At 33.7% G+C, this 17186-nt stretch overlaps 1 pseudogene; it reads left to right on the top strand.

Annotated features, from left to right (window-relative positions):
* Positions 1-1668: 1668 nt before the first annotated feature.
* Positions 1669-15792, top strand: LOC142235413 (larval serum protein 1 beta chain-like; annotated as a pseudogene).
* Positions 15793-17186: the final 1394 nt, after the last annotated feature.

Below are 17186 nucleotides of genomic sequence, written 5' to 3'. Positions count from 1 at the left end.
GGTTCGATTCTCCGTGCAGGCGAAAGGTAAAATTTAAAAAATTTATAAAAGTGAATAATTTCTTCAACATTATTTGTATTACAGAAAAAGGTGCCAATAACTAAAAAATTTCGTGGAAGTGAAAATTACGAGTATGTTAGGGAATGAGCACAATCGTGTTTGGGAAAAATTCTTCCAAGCATATAATATTTTTGGCTCAAAATGCTTCCAAACATATAATATGTTCACATAAAACAAACATATTAATGTTTCCGCAGTATGCAATAATATATGTGCTTCCTGCAAAATATGTTTGGAACATATGTTAAAGAAGCGATTTTTTTTGAGGGTGTAGACTTTCCTTACTTGTTTTTTTTTTTTTAAAGAGTCGAGGGCGGATGTCAAGCAAGGGAGAGATCGCCCTCTCTTTCACCTTCACTTCAGTCACGGGCGGATGTCAAGCAAGAGGGAGATCGCCCTCTCTTTCACCTTCACTTCAGTTTTGATTTCGTTTCAATGAAAAAGTGTTGCCGTAGTTTTACACTACTTTTTCCATCAATGATTTTTCACTAAAATGATGAATGTTTTTATCTTAAATCTAATCCATAATATTGTAAGGGTCCACAGATATAGAAGAATTCATTTAAATTTTGAAAAAAATTTCGAGAAACTTATACAATCTGGTAGAATCGAACTTGCTATTACACTGAAAAAAAGTTTAATTGGATCCAAAGATTTTGAACTTCCTTTAAGGATTTTGGCATTGATTCCGTGCCGAAGATGCGGGTTTTTAAAGAAGGAAAGAAAAGTTTTTGCGACCTATCTGGCTTTAAATCTAGGAACTATAAAATTAAAATTAGGATATAGATCTAATTTATCGAAATTTCATTCTATTTTTCCGCTATATTTATAAAGCTATTCACGTACAAACAAATGCCAGTTTAAAAAATCCAAATTATGACGGATACTTCGAAGTAACAAATATTTTCTTAATTCCAAAAAAACTTTAAATCAAGGATGCTAAATCCCCAAAATAAGTCTTAGCTTATATTTGAAGCGTTTTTATCTTAAATTTAAAGATTCAGTATTTCAGTTAATATAAGGACGATTTCTTTAAATCAAAAATGTGTTTCTTTACTTTAAGAAAAATTTGCCTTAGCTTAAAGACAACGAAGGGACGCAAATTTTCAAAATGTGTGTCCTAAATTTAATGAAAAAAATTTTTGATTATAAATTTTTTTTAGTTAAAACTTCATTGTTTTAAAAAAAATTGTCCTTAATAGTATGTAAATTGCGCATCCTAAAATTGAGATTGTGTAATCATTAATTTCACGTAAATATTTTTTTCAGTGTAGTAACGAGTATAGCGAAAATCGCCAAATCTGTTTTAGGTTTGGCCAATATAAAATGTTGATTTTTATCAAGATCAAAAATCGAATTAAGTCGATCTTGAAGAAAAAAATCAATTTTTTGCAAAAAAAAAATGGTTTTAAAACCATTATGCATTTATGACAAGATGCAACATAAACCATTAGATTCATTGGCAAATTTATGATAAGTATAAAACATTTTTAAGCTGATGATGAATGGGGCACAAAGGGTCTCATGCTAATGATAAGAGTAGATCTATAAAAGGTATTCTCTGCTACCCACAGTTGTTCAGGTGTTTTGTCTAATCTGGTTGTCACAATGAAAATTGTCATCGCATTATTAGCATGTATAGGGATAGTGAGTGCCGTTGCAACCTATGGTGGTAGAATTGCTGATCGGAATTTTTTGGAAAAACAAAAGTTTCTACTTGAGATTGTCTATCGCATAGAAGATCCTTTAATGTTCGAGGAATGGATTAAATTGGGTGGACAATTGATTGTTGATCCATCATATTACAGTGTAAGTTGTAAAAGAATATGAAGTTTTGCGAAACCGGTTTTTACGTTTGCAAATGATCGTCATGACTTAAAATCCATTTTACATAGTGAATATTAATCAGCATTTATATAACGTGGCAATATTGTTATTTGAATTTTACATCTAGTGAGACCGGCAGTTTTTTAACAAACACTTAAAATTGTAAACTGTTTTATGGGAAAAACGTGCAGAATTTGAACAAAAATGTATTCCACTTTTTGAGATGTCCGTAATGCCTTGTTAAAATATCGAGAATTTTTTTCGAAATTCTTCCTTCTCGTAAAATCAAAAATTAACTAAAATTAACATATTAACAACGTGGTTCATTATTACTATTTTTGAGAAGTATACAAAAAGTGTCTTCTGCCTTACATCAAAAAAAATTTTTTTTTTTGATTTTAAAAATAAAATAAAAAAAGGAATTTTTTTAAGAAAAAACGAATTAATTATAAATGTTAATAATTATAATATATTAAAGAACTTAACCCCAAATCGAACTTTTGACTAATTTTAACTGAAACAAGAAGAAAAATAAAATATAAATGATTATGTTTGAGTTCAAATTCCCACAATATAGAAAAGGATCCTTTAAATATTTTTTGTGTACGTTAGATAAATGAACTAAAAAAGACAAACCAAAATTATAAAGATTTACTGAATTCCTAAGAATTTCTTTAAATTTATTACCACACTTGCGTCCATCGTGTGGCCCTAAAGACATTTTTGTAATTTCAAACTCCAATTTTTTTCAACAAACTACGAAATTTTCTTTAACAAATGAAAAAATTAATTATCTATCTATATTTACACGGACGAAAAAGACTGTTTTTCATATGTTTCGGTGTAAAAATTTAATTTTGGAACTCAAATTTTTAGCACATTATTTTTATGTGCAAGCATATAATGTTCATAAACTAGTATAAAATCGGACATAGCATTGTTTTTATACTCTAAACCACACATATAAACCACAAATGTGCCTACCAGAAATATTGATTTTAGACCCCATAAAATATATACCGATCGACTCAAGATCACCTCCTGAGTCGATCTAGCGCTTGGTGTCCGTCCGTCCGTTTGTCCATGTATTTGTTGTTCACAGGATTCCGGTCGCAATTATTAACCGATTTTGATGAAATTTGGTACAGGGAGTTTTTTTTTTGTTGGACACAAGGACGAACGCTATTGAATTTGGAAGAAATCGGTTCAAATTTAGATATAGCTCTCATATATATGTTTCGCCGGATTTCGACAAATGGGGTCACATTGCACTTTTTTATTAAGCGATCGTCGTCAAATTAAGCACAAAATAATCTTCTGCATCACCCTTTAAGTCTGCAAAATTTCATCGAAATCGGTTCAGATTTAAATATAGCTCCCATATATATGTATCGCCCGATTTTTCTAAATTTGGCCATAAAATCCTTATTTATCAACCGATCTTACTCAAAGTTGGCTAAATGTAATCTTCTATAGCACTAACTGTATGTGCAACAAATCATCGAAATCGGTTCAGATTGAGATATAGCTGCCATATATATGTATAGCCCGATTTTCCCAAATTTGGCCATAGAACCCTTATTTATTATCCGATCTTCCTCAAAGTTGGCTAGATCCAGTCCTCTATAGTACTAACGGTATGTGTAGATATAGCTCCTATATATGTATTGCCCGATTTTGAAAAATTTGCCCCTAATAACCTTATGTTTGACCATAATGGCCTCATTTCTTAACTGATCTTACTCAAATTTTGCACAAGGTAACCTTTTATGGTATTAATCAAGCCCGTAAAATATTATTCAAATTGGTTCAGATTTACATATAGCTTCCATATATATGCATCGCTCGATTTTCCCAAATTTGGCCATAATACTTTTATTTATTAACCAATGTTACTCAAATTTCAAATTTTGATGTACTAGCCTATTTACCTAATATGGAAGATTATGCAACTTAAATTTTAGGAATCGAAATTTACCCAAAGTTAAGGACGAAATTCTTTAAAATAGTGACATTTTAATTAAATGAAAGTTTATAATCCTTGCTTCAAAATTTTTTTCATTAAACTTAGGACATAAATTTTGAAATTTTCCTTCTCTCTGCTGAAGTTGTAGATCTTTGAAGTAAGGCAAATTTTCCTTCAAATAAAGAAAACATTTTTAATTTAAAGAAATCGCCTTTAACACAACTGACATATTGTATTTTTAGATTTAAGATAAAATCGCTTCAAATATAGGCTAAGACTTATTTTAAGGATTTGCATCTTTGGTTTAAAGTTTTTTTTACATTAAGAAAACTGTTTTTACTTTGAAGTACCTGTCATAATTTGGATTTTAAAATGGAATTTTTTTGTACATAAATACCTTTATTAATATATCGCAAAAAGAGGATACAAATTCGATGAATGAGATCTGTATCTAATTTTAATTTTATTTATCCTAGATTTAAAGACAGGGAGGTCCGTCAAAGATGTCTTTATTTTAAAGAAGCCGCATCTTTGGCTCGGAATCAATACCAAAATCCTTAAGGGAAGGTCAAAATCTTTGGATCCAAGTAAACTTTTTTTGAGTGTATTTATACGTACTTGTATCTCTTACATAAGAATATTGGTCGATTTATACAAATTTGGATTTATTACCCACACTAATTGAGCGATTTTCTCTTTTTTAATAATGGTCTCAATATTAGTGGCATACTAACTCCGTGGTGCAATATCAACTATGTTACAGACAGTGTTGCTAGAAGTAGGGAAAATTCCCTATATGTAGTTTTTTTTTTCTAATATTTAGCATCTTATGGGGACCTAGGGTCACAATGAAGGGACATTTTCACTCAACACAATTTGTAATAATTTTTACATTTTGGTAGCTCTAGAGGAGGAAATTAGAAGCCGACAAGGATTGATCTTTAACAATGTGTGGTAACAACAGTTACCACTCGTGCCAAAAAAAAAATCTAACAAAATTTGAAGATTACCACAAATTACTACAAATTACCACAAATCTACCAACCAAATATTTCAATAGAAATTTTTTGTGAAAACTTTATTCCAGTAGAAAATTTGTCAACATTTTATTTCTATAGAAAATTTTGTCAAAATTGTATTTCCATAGAATTTTTTTTTTCAAAATATTATTCTATAAAGCTTTTTCTCAAATGTTATTTCTGTGGAATTTTTTCTCAAAATTTTATTTCTATAGAATTTATTATCAAAATTTTATTGCTATAGAAAAATTTCTCAAAAAAATTTGTTTATAGAAACTTTTTCCAAAATATTATTTCTATAGAGATTCAACAAAAAAAATTACTATTTTTGGTTGAACTCTACCAACTGTGGCAATCGTGGTGGTAATACAAATTTATTTGCTAGGTTATATACGTTGCATTTTCACGTTTTAAGATATCGTCCAGACCTATATCAATGTTGCCCCACAAATGCTTATGTATTCTACATCACTAGGGGTGGTTTAGGGTATGATATAGTCGGACCCGCCCGACTTTCTACTTTACTTACTTGTTATATAATATGTGTGATTGCAAACAAATATTTATTTAGAAATTGCCTATAAAAATATATGCCTTTTAAAAGAGAGACCTACACTCAAAAAAAAGTTTACTTGGATCCAAAGATTTTGATCTTCCTTCAAGGATTTTGGTATTGATTCCGAACCAAAGATGCGGGTTCTTTAAAATAAGGAGATTTTTTTGCGACATATCTGGCTTTAAATCTAGGATCTATAAAATTAAAATTAGGATACAGATCTCATTTATCGAATTGTCATTCTATTTTTCTGGTATATTAACCCTGTAATGTGAGTTAGTCCATACGTGGTATATATTAGACAAAAAAGTTATGTATAGTTAAGTCTACAAATAATTACGAATCGATATGGACTTTTTCCACGGTACGTAGAGAGCCAGAATTGAAATATGGGGGTCGCTTATATGAGGGCTATATACAATTATGTACTTGATGTGGACCAATTTTTGTGTGATTGGAAATCGATTTATCTGAGGGATATATATAACTATAGACCAATATGGACCTAGTTAGGCATGGTTGTTAACGACTAGCACAATGTACCAAATTTCAACTCACTCGGATGAAATTTGCTCCTCCAAGGGGCTCCAAAACCAAATCTCGGGATCGGTTTATATGGGGCTATATATGATTATGGACTGATATGGACCACTTTTGGCATGGTTGTTAAATATCATATACGATCACCACGTACCAAATTTCAAGCAGATCGGATGAATTTTGCTTCTCCAAAAGGCACCGGAGGTCAAATCTGAGGAACGGTTTATATGGGAGCTATATATAATTATGGGCTGATAGGAACCAATTCCTGCATGGTTGTTGGATACCATATACTAACATCACGAACCAAATTTCAACCGAATGGGAAGAATTTTGCCCTTCCAAAGGGCTCTGGAGGTCAAATCTGGGGATCGGTTTATATGGGGCCTATATATAATTATGGACCTATTTCGACCAATTTTTGCATGGGAGTTTGAGGCCATATATTAACACCACGTACCAAATTCCAACTGAATCAGATGAATTTTGGTCTTCCAAGAGGCTCCGGAGGTCAAATCTGGTGATCGGTTTATATGGGGGCTATATATAATTATGGACCGATGTGGACCAAGTTTTGCATGGTTGTTAGAGACCATATAAATACTAACACCATGTACCAAATTTCAGCCGGATCGGATGAAATTTGCTTCTCTTAGAGGCCTCGCAAACCAAATCGGGGGATCGGTTTATATGGGGGCTATATATAATTATGGACCGATGTGGACCAAGTTTTGCATGGTTGTTAGAGACCATATACTAACACCATGTACCAAATTTCAGCCGGATCGGAAGAAATGTGCTTGTCTTAGAGCAATCACAAGCCAAATTTGGGGGTCCGTTTATATGGGTGCTATACGTAAAAGTGGACCGATATGGCCCATTTGCAATACCATCTGACCTACATCAATAGCAACCACTTGTGCCAAGTTTCAAGTCGATAGCTTGTTTCGTTCGGAAGTTAGCGTGATTTCAACAGACGGACGGACGGACGGACGGACATGCTCAGATCGACTCAGAATTTCACCACGACCCAGAATATATATACTTTATGGGGTCTTAGAGCAATATTTCGATGTGTTACAAACGGAATGACAAAGTTAATATACCCCCCATCCTATGGTGGAGGGTATAAAAAACTTCAGTATATCCTGCAAAGGCTCTTGAACAGGTTCAACTAAGTTTTCTTTTTATTTGATTCATTTTTGTATTTTAAAGACATGAAATCTTTGACCTCACGACAATATTTTTTTCAGTGTACGGAAGCGATTTTTATTGAGGGTGTATATAAAAAACGAACTATGTTTTTTTTTGTATTTTCCGGTTAAGCTAGGAAAATACAGTACAAGTGAATGAGTTAATTATATATATATATATATATATATATATATATATATATATATATATATATATATATATATATATATATATATATATATATATATATATATATATATATATATATATATATATATATATATATGAACTATGAACTATGTATTTTTCGGGTAAAAAAAGTCGGACAAAGTGTACCTCCCTTTTGCCCGACATTTTTTAAAGTACAATGAAAAAACTAAACTTCTCCGATTTACTTGAAATTTTCAAGGTTAAAGAGTTGTCAAGACGCTACTTGATTTTCGATATTAGGTCTGGGAGGGGGACCTCCCCTTGCCGGACATTTTTAAACTTGAAGAAAAGTTACCCGATTTTCTTGAAATTCCCAGGATGTTAAGGGTTGTATCTGTACAAAAGAAACTCTGATTTGTTTTTCGATATTTGATCGGGGAAAATGACGTCCCTTTATTAAAACAATAGAACAAAATATAAACTTCTTCGACTTACTTGAAATTTACAGGGAATGTGAACATAGGACACGTGATTTTTCGATATCTCGTCGAGAAGTTACACCTCCTCCTTGCTTTGTTTTTTGAAAGTATTCATATTTTCTTGAAACTTCGCTGATTTATTGAAATTTACGGGGAACGTTAGAGAGGGGCCCCTCCTCTAAATTAAGTTTGTTTCTTTTTTTTGTGCTAGTAAGGAAACTTCCACAGGTCCTACTCTTCAAAAGAATTTTATTAAAATGTTTATCCAAATTTTATCGAAAGTCTGTCGTAGAATTTGAAATAGACAATACTCGTACATGAAACTCTTCCCTGAGTAAAATCTTTCTTAAAAAAGTGATACCCTATTAATGACTAATAACGCTAACATATGGGTGTGGTGTCCACTTGAAGAGAAATAAACCACGACTGAAAGAACAATTTTGTGTTCGCCTGTGTACGTTATATGCGTACGTATTGTCAAAAAAGTTAAAATTTGGGAACTACTATTTTTTGACGGACGTAACGGACGTGATGCATGAAGTTGACGAACTTTTAACTTTTCAATGCGTCAGGTGCATTGACAAAACTAAACAAGACGTAAACAAATCAACAAACGAAAAACAATCTAATTATGGACGAGAAATTATTGAGGAAGTTAAAAAAAAAAACAAGTAAGGAAAGTCTAAAGTCGGGCGGGGCCGACTATATTATACCCTGCACCACTTTGTAGATCTAAATTTTCGATACCATATCACATCCTATAGATAAAGGTTTGTCCCAAATACATACATTTAAATATCACTCGATTTGGACAGAATTTGATAGACTTTTACAAACCCTATAGACTCAAAATTTAAGTTGGCTAATGCACTAGGTTGGAACACAATTTTAGTAAAAAACAAGTAAGTAAAGACTAAAGTCGGGCGGGGCCGACTATATTATACCCTTACCACCATGTAGACCAACATTTGTGTTACCATCTCAACTACTTCAAATTTGCTGGGAGCTATATAAAGGTTTGCATTTCCAGATACAAATACTTATAATGGAGACAATTTTTTGTACTTCTACAAAATCTCTAGGATTAAAATTGAAATCGGCTAACGCCCTGGAATGAAACACAATGTTAATAAAAAAAATATGGGAAATATGAAGCGATAGAAATTTTGAGGCAATTGTTCAAAAGAGCATTTGCGATTTATGAGGCGATACTTATGTATTCGGGATATAGGACAATTTGAGTAACATTTACAATTTTTGCTACTCAGCAGTGACGATTTTACAGGGATATTGGTTAGATCTTGCCAAGATATGTGGTCAAGTGTAGGTTGTGATATATTATTTGGTCAAGTCGGGCGACTTGGAGCCTTATTTAAAACTCAACCGTTCTGTGGAAAGTCTGACATTACAGTGTGTAGGATATGACTAAGATATGGGGAAATTATCACAGAATTTTGTGTAAAGTGTGGGAATTTTGGCCATATTTGTATAAACAGGAAAAACGAATATATGGAGGCTTTATCTAATTCTGAACCAAATTAGATCAAACTTGACACACTTAAATATCATATTAAATATATTCTCCGTGGAAACTATGCAGTCAATTGGAGGAAAATCCCATTGAAAATGGGTCTAAAATAGTCTACCATATTTTCGCAACTCTGGTGTACATATAACGGGAGCTATATATAATCTGAACCGATTTCGACTAAATTCGACATGCATAGTTAGAATAATAATTCGTTTATCTCTGCAAAATTTCACCTAAATGGGAGTTTAACTTTGGCCCCCGTGGTCATTTGAGTATAAATCGGGCGAAAAATATATATGGGAGCTGAATCTAAATCTGGGCCGATTTCAACCAAATGTGGCACACTTACCGATACTATTAAACGTACTCCTTGTGCAAAATTTTAACCAAATCACGACAAAACTCTGGCTTTTGAGACCATATAAGTTCAAATCGGACGAAAGATATATATGGGAGCTATATCTAAATTTGAACCGATTTCAACCAAATTTGGTACACTTATCGACACTATTAAACGTACTCCTTGTGCAAAATTTGAACTAAATCATGGCAAAACTCTGGCTTTTGAGGCCATATAAGTGCAAATCGGACGAAAGATATATATGGGAGCTATATCTAACTCTGAACCGATTTCAATCAAATTTACCAAGCATTGGTAGAATGTCACTTCTACTCTTTATGCAAAATTTCACGTAAATCGGTAGTAAACTTTGGCCTCTGTGGTCATATGAGTCTAAATCGGACGAGAGATATATATGGGAGCTATATCTAAATCTGAACCGATTTCAATCAAATTTACCAAGCATTGGTAGAATGTCAATTCTACTCTTAATGCAAAATTTCACGAAAATCGGTAGTAACCTTTGGCCTCTGTGGTCATATGAGTCTAAATCGGACGAAAGATATATATGGGAGTTATCTAAATCTGAACCGATTTAGCTGATATTTTGCAAGTTTTTCGAGACTCATAAAATATTCGGATGTACTGAATTTGAAGAACATCGGTTGATAAACACGCCAATTATGACCAGATCGGGGATAAATATATATGGCAGCCATAAGCGTAGGAAGGCCTCTGGGGAGGGGGCTTAGACCCCCCCAGAAAAATTTTAGCCCCCCCAGAATTTGAAAACCTATTTACGATTTTACATTTTTATAAAAATTAAACAAGTATATACTCGTACAACGCACAAAGTTCCACTAAAGACTTTCATGCACAATCGAATTACTTGGGTTGTGGTAGAAAATGTTCTTTTTGGGTCTGGAAGTGGTACAAAATTGGCGGAGAAGCGATGAATGTAATATGAACGAATGTCGGCCGTTTCAACAACCGTTGCAATGAATTTGCATCACTTCTTAAGGTGTGATCCGAATTCAGGGTTTTGAATGTGAATTAAAAATTTTGTGATATTTTCTCAAATAAATAATTTTTATTCTTTTTTATGATTTTTAATGCATTCTAACGCTTGTTTGAAACGTTTTCCCTCGAATATTTTCAAATATTATCGATTTTTCTATAATGGATTTAGCATTTTTGTGGCAAAATTTGAATAATTTGTACCATTTTATTTATTCTTACTCTTTTTTTAAACTATTTGAAAAAAGAAAACAAAAAATTACGTATTAAAATATAAAAAAATGAAGTAAAAAAACTTCCCGTGTAGTTAAAATAGTTAACTTCTTTGTGAAGACATTTTTGGAAGTGCTTTTAAAGTTGTGCCTTTAGAACAACTCCCAATTTTTTGCTGGGAAAAGTGTGGAACTACCCTACGGGAAATGGATCAACCTCAGAACTGGTACAGGACTAGTCCCTGGTGTGTATGGACCAGTCCCAGTTCTGATCAAAACGTATGGAATGGACCGTCCACTTTAACATGGGTTTGTCATTGACGGAGTAAACTTACATTTTAGGACGCGTCTTGGACTCATCCCAAAGGACACGTCCTGGGACAATTTAGCAGGAGCAACCCATAAACAGGTCCTCAGGAACCAGTCTCGGACAAACTCTTAGAAATCTCTTTCAATTTGGGCTCCTAATCGAACCCGAAATGAAAAAAAACTTTTGAAATACGTCGAACAAAAGGTTATTCTGATAATTTTATTTCCCATTTTTTCCCATTATTCTGATAATTTTAACCCCCATTTTCAAAAAGCTCCGTTAGTGTTCCGTTAACTAACCAACTTTTAAACCGGATTATGGACGAAGCTGTCACCTTGCATATATATTCCATATGTCAGTTAGGAACTTAACTGACGAAAATTTTTCATTTAAAGTTAACTGGAGAGAAGATATTTGCAATTTACTTTCTGTTAACTGGCAGTTAAAGCCTAACGGAGCTACATGATAATGGCCGTAAATGTGAAAATTGCAACTAACTGGAGCACAGGTACCAGTTCTGTGATAGGTCCGTCAGTGGCGGTTTGCACCAATTTCCCCGTAGGGTACTTTCAGTTGCTTTTTTATAAATCGTTATTTTGCTGTCTATTTTTTTATTCAATTTTATGAAATAAAACATTAGTTGAACCTATAAGTTCAGTCTATAAAGTTTTAGCTAGGGGGGCTATAGCCCCCCCTAGGAAAATTGTCTAGCTACGCTAATGATGGCAGCTATATCTAAATCTGAACCGATTTTTTCCAAAACCAATAGCGATTGTCTCTGTCCCAAGAAACGGCCCTCTGCCAAATTTGAGGACGATCGGACTTAAATTGCGAGCTGTACTTTGTGCACAAAATTACATATACAGACAGACGGACAGACAGACGGACATCGCTAAATCGACTCAGAATTTAATTCTAAGCCGATCGGTATACTAAAAGATGGGTCTATGACCACTATTTCTTGGCGTTACATACAAATGCACAAACTTATTATACCCTGTACCACAGTAGTGGTGAAGGGTATAAAAAACAAGTATATATGGCCGTAAGTTCGGCCAGGCCGAATCTTATGCACCCTCCACCATGGATTGCGTAGAAACTTCTACGAAAGACTATCATCCACAATCGAATTACTTGAGTTGTGGTATCTTAAATCGCTTTCTAAATTGTGAGTTAGTCCATACGTGATATATATTAGACAAAAAAGGTATGGTTAGATAAGTCTACAAATAATTACGAATCGATATGGACTTTTGCACGGTATTGCCAGAATTGATATATGGGGGTCGCTTATATGGGGGCTATATACAATTATGAACTTGATATGGACCAATTTTTGTGTGATTAGGGAACGATTTATCTGAGGACTATATATAACTATAGACCGATATAGACCTAGTTAGGCATTCTTGTTAACGGCCATATACTAGCACAATGTACCAAATTTCAACTGACTCGGATGAAATTTGTTCCTCCAAGAGGCTCCAAAACCAAATCTCGGGATCGGTTTATATGGGGGCTATATATGTTTATGGACCGATTTTGGCCAATTTTTGCATGGATGTTTGAGGCCATATATTAACACCACGTACCAAATATCAATTGAATCAGATGAATTTTGGTTTTCCAACAGGCTCCGGAGGTCAAATCTGGTGATCGGTTTATATAGGGGCTATATATAATTATGGAACACCATGTCCCAAATTTCAGCCGGATCGGATGAAATTTGCTTCTCTTAGAGTATTCGCAAGCCAAATTTGGGGTTCCGTTTATATGGGGGCAATACGTAAAAGTGGACCGATATGGCCCATTTGCAATACCGTCCGACCTACATCAATAACAACTACTTGTGCAAAGTTTCAAGTCGATAGCTTGTTTCGTTCGGAAGTTAGCGTGATTTCAACAGACGGACATGCTCAGATCGACTCAGAATTTCACCACGACCCAGAATATATATACTTTATGGGGTCTTAGAGCAATATTTCGATGTGTTACAAACGGAATGACAAAGTTAATATACCCCCATCCTATGATGGAGGGTATAAAAAAACATAAAGTCGTATCCTTTAAAATGTGCGTGGAACATAAAAACGTAATAAAAAGCGCAGAGGCGAAAAATGCAATCAGCAAATCTATTGGTTTTCCGAAAAATCGCATTCGTCAACACTTTCGGATATAATGACCGGATGGTATGTAATTCCATCGGTGAAATATGAAATATGTATTTGTAATTTACTTTCTGTTAACTGGCAGCTACATGGAAATGACCGTAAGAAATTAGTTTGTCGTGAAAGCGTATTTTATTCATCTAAAGCTTCCTTTTAGAGGAAAGTATATTTTTTTAAATTTAGTGCTGACATTAACCGGATATTTTTGTTTTCTTTGCAGCATTATGACTATAAAATGGAACAATTCTGGAAAACCTCTAAAATGGGTACACTTCTACCCAAAGGAGAGTTCTTTGGTGCCTTGGTACTCTCGCATCATAAGGAAGCTTTGAGTCTCTTCAAATTTTTCTTCTATGCTAAAGATTGGGAAATTTTTCAGCACAATGTCTGTTGGGCTCGTATGCATGCTAATGAGGGTATATTTATGTATGCCCTTACCATGGCAGTTATCCATAGGGAAGATTGTCAAGGCTTGCAACTACCTTTCCCCTACGAAGTTCTTCCACAATCATTCTTGAACAGCAAGTTCATCTATGCTGCAGAGAAATTTGATTTCAATGTCTGGAGCAGATATACCATGTATGAGAAGGAACTCTTCCACGACATTTACTCTAAGGACAACAAATACGCAATCAGCCACAATAATAGTTATTTCTATAAGAAAGATTGGAAGATGTGGCAGTGGTGGAAGTTAATGGGCCTTGGAGAATATTGGTACACTGAAGAGAACATCACGTTACGAGGAAACATTTTCGCATTCAATGAGGAACAAAAAATGAACTCAATGTTGAAGGACGTAAAAATGTGGTGGATGCCTGTTGACTACACTCGCGACACTGACTTCCAAAACAGACATTCCGCGCTATCATATTTCACCGAGGATTTGGGCTTGAATGCATACTGGTTCTATATGAATTTGGATCAATCGTTTTTCCTTAGTGGTGACAATTTCAATTTAGCCAATCACCGTCGTGGTGAATTCTGGATTTATCAAATTCAAAAAACCCTGGCTCGTTACTATATGGAACGTTTGTCTCATGGTTTGGGAGAAATTCCGCAATTATTTTGGATCAAGGAAATCGATTATGGATACAATCCTCGGTTGGTTGCCTACAATGGAATTGGTTACAGTCAGCGTCCAAACTACTATGAACTCAAGACCTATGCCAATCTCGATGTGGTTAATAAGATTCACAGTGCATTCCAACGTATTTACAATATCATCGACTTGGGCTACTACAAAACATCTGATGGTGAGATCATCGATCTTCGAAGCCCCAATGCAATTGAACATATAGGAAATTTAGTCCAAGGCAATATTGATGTTTTCGACAAATATTTCTTCAATTACTACTATGTCCTTAGCCACATGTATCTCTCCGATGTAGACCAACACAATGGGGGATTGAAGCCACATGTGTTATTGAACTTTGAAACCATGATGAGGGATCCTTTATTCTATATATTCCACAAGAAGATTTCCCAGATGTTCTTCCATTTCAAGGACTATCTCCAACCCTATGCCGTGGACGAACTCTTATTCCAGGGTGTTGAAATCAAGGATGTTAGCGTCAGTCATTTGTCCACTTATTTTGATTTGGTAGATTTTGATGTGAGCAATTTGTTGAACGATAAAATGACCTTCGTAGATGGCAATTTCGTTTGGGACAAAACCCTATTGGCACGCGTTTGAATCATAAACCTTTCCATTTTAATTTAACCATTGAATCGAATAAACCTCAAAAAGGATTCGTTAGGGTTTTCATTGCCCCCAAATATGATGAATACGGACGTGTTATTCCCATCGGCAAGGAACGAGAAAACTTCTTTTCCATTGACAAATTTGTTGTTGACTTAACTACTGGTCGCAATGTAATAAGCCACAGCTCCGAAGATATCTATTGGACACGAAAGGATCATACCACATACACTGAGTTGTATCACGATATTATGATGGCCTATGATGGAAAATCCGATTGGTTTGTTGACAATAAGGATTCGAACTGTTTGTTCCCTAACCGTTTGCTATTACCCCACGGCTGGAAGAATGGTATGCCTATGAGAATGTTCTTTATGATAAGTCCTTTCGAAGTTCCTGTGGACCAAGCGATAGACAATAAGACCTCTTATTATTGTGGATTTGGATTTGGCGGTCGCTTTACCGACAACAAACCATTGCATTATCCTTTTGATCGTAAAATAGATGAATACGACTTCTTCGTACCAAATATGTTCCTTAAGGACGTTGCGATCTACCACAATGACATATTCGAAAAATATACAAAGGAAGAATACAACAACTTTGGGAACTTCGATTATAGTTTCTTCAATAGTTACAATACAAAATCCCTGGAATATTAAGAAATTGCAATACACATATAACAAAATAAATATAATAATATTTACTACTTGTAATGCCCAATTTCCTATTGTGAAATGTTTTTTTTTTTTTATAAACGACGATCAAGTTAGACTAAAACGAAAAAAAAACAAGTAGCGAAAGTCTAAAGTCGGCCGGGCCGACTATAATATACCCTGCACCACATTGTAAATCTAAATTTTTGATACCATCTCAAGTTGTGTTGGGTGGGAAAGGGTTATGTTCCCATATAACATACATAAATATATTTAAATCTGACCCGATTTGGACTAAATTTTGTTAGACCTCTACAAAATCTCTACACTCTTAGAAAAATATGTTTTTCATATGTTCCGATATAAACAAAATGTGTTTCGGGCACAATTTTAAAACACAATATATTTAAGTGCAAACATGCAATGTTCCTAAACTAACACTAAAAGTTTGGGACATCTATGTTAATATATTAGAATATATTATGTTTGGGACATGAATGTTTCATAAAAATCATATGTGTGAATGCAAACATGTATAAATTTACAAATTTCGACTAAACATACATATGTTGTGATATTTTATTCAAAGCGACAGAGAGAGTATAGAGAAAGAAATAGAGATGGAAACCGGGAGAGTTGACAAAAGATATCAACATAACACAGCGAAAGAATGAAAAGAGAACAATTTCTATGAAACCGCTTGTATGTTGTTTTGTAAAACTGGTTTATGATAACGCCAAAAATTTGATATGCTTAAGTCTAAATATTATTTAATTTGAATAAAGAGAATAGACATTCGGAATCAAGAGAATAGACATTAAAAAAAACAGCATGTGTTTTCGCCGTGAGAGCAGCATTTAATGTATGTGTGGACATGTGTTTTGTTTATCATTTTGGCATTATGGGCACAATTTTTTTCTTGGTTCGTTAAAAGGAATCAGGGGTCTTCATAAAAATAACGAAAGGGCACTATACTCTTTTTACAGTTGGAACAATAAAATGAAATAAGGAGGAAATAGTGAAAAATTACACAGTAAAATGTATAAAAACAAAGTTTAGTTCCTCTTTATTAATAAGTAGTCCACGAGGAGTTGACGGACACCTTCAAATATAAAAGCGAGCATTAAATTCGATTTTTGCAGCTAAAACAATTTAAAAAGTTTATTTTCTTTAAAATGAATTATTAAAGAAAAATAAAAGGCATTTTAGAGCGATGGTGTTAAATGCTAGTAAAAAAAAACTGTTCACGCCTAAATAAATTTATGTTTATATTATAAAATTATATATGTATGTTTATACTCGACTCCACATTCTTCTTTTGTTAGAGTTTTTGAATTCCTTCCAAATTTTAAAGTTTTGTACCAAAAACAGGTTTTTGTTACAAAATTGTTATTTTGCAATAAAAAAATAATATGTTATCCAAAAATCAGTCAATTTCGTTTATATCAAGCACTGTTACTGA

Source organism: Haematobia irritans, chromosome 4 (assembly GCF_050003625.1).
Source record: "Haematobia irritans isolate KBUSLIRL chromosome 4, ASM5000362v1, whole genome shotgun sequence".
Taxonomy (NCBI): Eukaryota; Metazoa; Arthropoda; class Insecta; order Diptera; family Muscidae; genus Haematobia; species Haematobia irritans.
Note: the sequence above shows the minus strand (reverse complement) of the source record. Positions and strands in the feature narration are given on the sequence as shown.